This window comes from Salvia hispanica, chromosome 4 (genome assembly GCF_029641045.1).
Source record: "Salvia hispanica isolate PSC_SH4W2 chromosome 4, Shi_PSC_v1, whole genome shotgun sequence".
In the NCBI taxonomy this organism is placed as follows: Eukaryota; Viridiplantae; Streptophyta; class Magnoliopsida; order Lamiales; family Lamiaceae; genus Salvia; species Salvia hispanica.
Window position 1 is genome coordinate 25,507,700 of NC_142695.1, and position 6,477 is coordinate 25,514,176.

Consider the following 6,477-nt stretch of genomic DNA (forward strand, 5'->3'; position numbering starts at 1 on the left):
AATAACATCTCTTGCTCGACTGTTGTGAATTTTCGACCTCAAATCGTGACAATTGATTTTGAAGGCAAGTACTAAGTTCAATTGAACTTATCGTATCCATTCAAAGAACTCCAAGGTTCAAATGGTTTCAAATACTTAAACCCATCGAATTTGTGAATTCAATTCTAATGGTAACTTGAAAGAACATGAGGTAGGTCATGAGAATAAGATGATACTGTATTAATTCTTACTTTCCATAGTAGGCTGTCAAATAAGATAGTTCAATTGTCCGTTCAAATTGACTAGATCCGGACATCAAGGATGATGGTTTCAACATGTCAAGACCTCGGATGATTAGTCGCAGGAGGGTTTAGAAATGTAAACAATTGCGTGAATTAACGTTGATCATGGTTCACCAACATCTTAATGTGGAAAACATGGAAGTACATCAATGGATTCACAGGTAGCGACCAAAGTGAAAGAAATATTTTTGGAAAAGTCAACTACCATCAAGGAAAATGCAATACATTAGCCTTAACTTAGTGTTTCAGAAAGAAATCATGAGCTAGAAACAATGCATGTAGTGGAACTGGGCAGGACACATTTACCCATATAAGAACGAAATAGTCACAATATGGTTGCCAAGTAAGGAGGTGTGCCATTCTCTGAGGAGAAATTTCTGAACAATAAGCAACTTAAGGGTTAAGTTACATCGTGAGAGTTAAAGAAACCAGGATATTGATCTTATAAATGATGGGTCGTAGGAGACAACAACCAACAAAGATAATTGGGAACATATGAGTTCTTCTGAATTTAGGATTTGAAAGTGAGTCACCACTTTCGTTGATGAAAAATGATAGCGACTTATTACTTGTAAAAACATGAGTCAATCAAAAGTCTTAAATAGACGGCAATACACCCTTGTTAAGGATGTTCAAAATGAGATTATTTTGAAGGGAATGGTCGTAAGCAACTTTGGAATCGAAGGTTTATGACTGGAGCTTAAGAAGTCAACACTTTACATTTTCTGAATAATGAGCTCAACTACAATAACCAACAAACTAGAAGAGAGTCACAACTTTCATAGGAGAGGAAAAAGTGAGGCATTACTTGCATAAATGCGAGTCAATCTGGAGTCTAAAGTAGACGAGGGCATTTTCATTAAGGAGGTTCATAGAAAGAAATCGATTGGAATCCAAGTAAGTACTGTTGATCATAATCATCTGTTCCAGTTATGTGACACTCCCTTGTTTGCTCTTTCGGAGCTCGGACATGATCAGGGCGTTATAGGAAACCATACATTCCAAGCTAGGATTCCTGGTGTTACTACTAATAACTGTCGTTGAAGGTCATATTTTCATAATGTTCTCGATAAGTCAGGACGGCCATTCTCGTAAAACATTGCACTCTCCATCGTGCTTCACAGCGTGCTATAGGCATTGCTTCTAGATCGCGTAGCCTCCTTGACTTGCTACGCAAGACTGGATCACTTAATTAGATCGTAGGTACGATATCTTTTCGTGTAAGGATACACCTCCTTTACTGGATCGAGGGTACGCTCATTTCGGTTATGATTGAGTTCATGAAGACAAAAGGAACTTCATGTTGTTCTCATCATTTAAAACGTTCAACAGACGCCCATGTGCCGTAGGTAGTTTCTCGTATCTCGTGTGATCGTTACCATCTAAGAATAGATGGGTTATTTATAAATTGTTAGGTTCATTATTGTACATTTGGAATTGTTCCAATGACAACATCATGGATTGTGGTCTCGTCAAGAGATAGGGTAGAGGAAAAGGTGTGGGGTCCACTTTTAGACACATTCATCTATATTTCCTCATTCTTAAAACAAAATTAGGGGTTTGCCCTAACTTGCATATACTTGTTCATTTTATCGCTTAGAAAAGCGGTAAGGAAGTCATCAACTTACAACACTGTTCAAGAGCGTTTAGTCTAACGTCCTTCTTAGGCATTCTATGTTCGCATGCGTAGTCCCAACTATGAGTTATTAACTCCATCACCATAAGCTCAAAGATCACATAGTTGATTATGCATAGCACATTACACTTAATGTCAAAAGCAACTCAATAAGTTTCATGCAAGATACATTTCCTTGAAAAAAAGTTGCGTAGTTTTTGCATGACTAAAAAAAAATTTTCCTTTAGAAAATTTTAAGAACATAGGTATTTACCTCCTTTGCTGTGGTTGAACGTGACGAGTCGAGGTGTTGGGTCCTTTAACTTTCCATTTAAGTCATGTTCTAGCCTAGTGCTATCATTCTAGACTAAGGCTTGAAATAAGGTTCTTGGGTCCAGAGCGAAAGAACGGTGCTCTGATACCACTCTGTCACGACCACAACTCCCTAGTGCTAGTGAGCGTAGCTATTTCGCGACTAAACGATTCTCAATAATCAAGGACAACAATAAAAGGATGAAATCACTTAAAACAAAAGTATCAAAGGCATATGGGTACATAGTCAAAACGTGTTCAGAGTATCAAGACTAAGTTCATAGCTTTCTAGCACAAAATTCTAGATTTGCAGCGGAAGAGTCCAAGACAAAATAGCACGTATGAAGACATGCTACTTTGGGCTACCTAACTACTTATTTAAAAAAAAAGCTTGTCCCAACACCTTCGCCTGCTCGTCCACGTTCAACCTGCACATTTGAAAATAACATGCAGGGCTGAGTATTTGATATACTCAGTGGGCACATTGCCAAAAATGGTTCTATCTTTAATTGTCAATGCCACAGTTGAGTGATCACGGGGTTTTACTTAAAAGACCCGAGTCACTAAAATCCTTTTCCTTTAGTAAAGATTTGATTGCGCAATCACATAACATAGATATACCATATCTGAACCTTGTGTGAACCGGGAATGTGGCCACATTCCACGACGGTCACTGGACCGGCCAACCCCTTTTGTTAGCTCACGGTCCCCTCATGTGTACACTAGTCCGAGTAGGGTTTGCGGCCCTACTGGGACCCGAATTCGATTTAACTAAATTGGCATAGCCAAGCAGATAGGTAATCATAAAACAAAACATGGCATGACAACATACTTGAGCAAAGATCACATTTTCATACTGAAATCACGTTTTGAAAGAAATGCCCACCTCAAAAGCTAAATCCCTTTCCGTAAATTTCTTTAACTTGGCCTTAGACGACGTGCGAAGACGTCCCTTTAGGAAATAAAATAATACTTAATTAGACTTTAAGAAGTCAAGAAAAATTAAACGTGAATGCATGCATCCTATTGGGTAGCACTTATATCTCAGTCTCGGCTTATAGGATTTTCTAAACCCCACCTCGGCTTCATTACTTTGTAGAATTTATTAATTCACTTTACTAAGTTCGAAGAAGTTCCATTATCTTTAAAATAATTACTTGAGCATTTAATATGGATTCCTGGAAAAATCCTTTCTTAAATCTTTTCTTTGAATTTTCTTAAGATCGCCCATGGCGTCGCGGGGCGATGCCGGTCGATCCTTCGCGTCTTACTTTAATATGTTTCCATCTTTGGAAACTCGATAAATTATTCGGGAATTAAATAATTAAGGTTCAAGCTCAATTTCTTTAAATAAATCCCAACCTCACATGATTAAATCTCGGCCCAAAATAAATAGCTCCTTGGCCCAACCTATAAATCCCAGCTCGTTTCTTTCATCTCAAAAATCGGTCCACTACTCAACGTAAATAGATAGGCCCAGCCATAAAAATATACTCTTAAATAATTCCAATGGGGCTTAGCCCAAATGATTAAATTTGTCAATCAACCTAAATTGGTCTTAGGCCCAAAACAGAGTCCCATTTACTCGCCGCCTCCATCGGTTCTTCTCCACCGATACTTCACTCCTCAAAATCCACAATCCCCCAATTTAGAACAGCAGCGCCTCCTACTCCCTTCACTGGAAAAAGAATCGACACCTTTCCGATGAATCGTCGCGTCTCTGCATCGCCGGAGCGACACCGGCTCCGCCTCCCTTCTCCGATTCGCACACTTTCCCAAAATTCGTATATTTCCTAAATTGAAGAAGCGAGCAGCGTCTACTCCCTCCTCTCGTTTCGTTCCTCCCCGGTGAAGTTGCCGACAAGGGAAAGGCGTCGCCTTTCTTCTTCCGTCTCTTTCTCCGTCGCGCGTGGAAGTTCCGGGGTCGCCATCGCGCCTATGCCGTCAGCCTCGGCGAGCAGCGCCGCTTGTCTCCGCCGTCGGCCTCACGCCGGCGTTTTCTCCATGCCGGGCAGTCCGTCGTCTAAGATAAGTCCCTTTCCCCTAACCCCTTTTTTTATTCCGTAAATCTGGAGTTCTCGGTTGATGCTCGATTCAACATCTTGGGTGTTCTTAGTCACTAGGATGAGCTTAATATTTTGCAATTAGTCATTGGCTTTGATGCAAAAGATCACTAATTATGAAGCTTAGGGCAGCAACTAAATTGATGAAGCCTTGATGTCTTAACTTGCACATGAGACCTACTGTGTTGATATTGCTAAGTTCGCATTTTGATTCTTGAGCATCTATGGTTCTAAGTTCTTGACTATCTGTTGGGGTTGGTTTATATGATGTAAAGCATGATGTTGGGTGTTGAGGCAATTACCTATTGAAGCTGCGGCTGCTTTGAGAATTCAGCTCTTAAAACCTCATCTTTCTTCCACTCAAACTTGCTGTGTTGCTGGAAAAATTTGAAGGTGTGTAGGAGAGTGTTCAAGGGTGGTTTGGAGGGGAATTTATAGCAGAATGTGTACTCGTGAGAATTTAATGGAGTTGTTGTATTACTTGTTCTCTTCTTGCAGCAAATCCTTCTTTTTAAGATTTTCACTAAGCTTTTAATTAATACATTCGTCTCTTTCTTGAAGCACAAATACCCCCTTCATAAAATCACTTGTTTAGACATGTAGGGGTGCAGGTGGTTGCTTGATTCAGGCAGATTTGGTGCAGCTGCCATTTTGGGATCATTTTGACCTCCTTTGATAAAGTGAGGATGCCTTCTTCCCTTGCTTGGTTTGATGTTGAAAAAAATATACCTTACAATATTTATTAGTTTTTGTCTATACATTGCAGGTTGTACCCATAGGAGAAAGAGTTATTGGGCTGTTATTGGGCTGACCTTCGGGCCGACGGGCCAAACTCTCGGGCTGCGCAAGGTGTGACTCGGGCTTAAGAAGAGAGGCCCAACATTTGCATATTTGTATTCTTTAATTCTTTCTCATCAACACGTGTGTAAATTATTTTGTAACTAGAGAGTAGCTTGATATGTATTCGAACTTTCTGGATCAGCAAAGTAACCTCGTATTCTTTCTTGACGTTTATTATATTTAATTTAATACCTATATACGAAATTTATTTTAGCCTAATAGACAACCTTCAATTTAGCAAACAAGCAAAGTCATCGACTAATATTTCTAAATCGAAAGTAATTTGAATTAACAAACATTTCTAGTTCGACATTAAACTTGAAGAAAAATGGTAATAAAATAGTGGGTATTACATTCTACCCTCCTTAGCAAAAATTTCGTCCCGAAATTTGCTTATGTCATAAAAAAAAACTCTGGGTACTTCTCTTTCATTTTGTCCTCCAACTTCCACGTAGCTTCTTTGTGTCCGTGATGCTTGTATAGAATTTTTATATGTTACAGTAGATTTATTCCTCAACTCTTTTACTTTCCGATCCAAAATTGATTCTGGCTTTTCTTCATATCTTAAGTCTGGTTCCAAAACCATTTCCTCTTGGTGGACTATGTGTTTTGGGTCGAATGCGTATTTCCTCAATTGTGACACGTGAAGGACATTGTGTAAAATGAGTTTGATACCAGCAGTTGAGTTGAACAATGAAAAGTGTAAAATAACTAGACAACCTTTCAATAAGAATGTCAATAAAGTTACTAAGGTATTAGAACTTATACACAGTGATTTGTGTGATTTTCATTCGACTCCATCACTTGGTAATAAAAGTATGTAGTTACTTTTATTGATGATGCTACTAGATTTTGTTGAGTCTATTTATGCAATTCAAAAGATGAAGCTCTTGATAAATTTAAAATCTTTAAAGAAAGTGTAGAGCTTCATCATGGTGTGAAGATTAAAGTTCTTCGCACTGATAGGGGAGGTGAGTATTATGATCCAGCATATTTTGAATCTACTGGTATAATACATCAGACGACTGCTCCATATACACCACAACAAAATGGTGTAGCTGAAAGAAAGAATAGAACGTTGAAAGAAATGATTAATTCAACGTTGTGCTATTCTGGCCTAAGTGAAGGATTTTGGGTGATGCTATGTTAACAGCCTGTTATTTGTTGAATAGAGTTCCTAATAAAAGGAACAAGATAACCTCTTATGAACTTTGGCATAAGAAACCACCAAAACTGAATTATCTCAGAGTTTGGGGTTGTCGAGCTGTGGTAAGTCTAACTGGCCCTAAAATGAAAACCATAGGTCAAAGAGGTATAGATTGTGTGTTTCTTGGCTATTCTGAAAATTCAGCTTGTTATAGGTTCT

The 6,477-nt window shown here is 38.7% G+C and overlaps 1 long non-coding RNA gene across 1 annotated transcript; it reads left to right on the plus strand.

The window, feature by feature from the left end:
- The first annotated feature begins 3,849 nt into the window (after positions 1 to 3,849).
- On the plus strand, positions 3,850 to 5,279 carry LOC125199648 (uncharacterized). The gene is made up of 2 exons (XR_016137498.1): positions 3,850 to 4,951; positions 5,038 to 5,279. It is a non-coding gene; the product is annotated as an uncharacterized LOC125199648 (long non-coding RNA).
- The last annotated feature ends 1,198 nt before the right edge of the window (positions 5,280 to 6,477 follow it).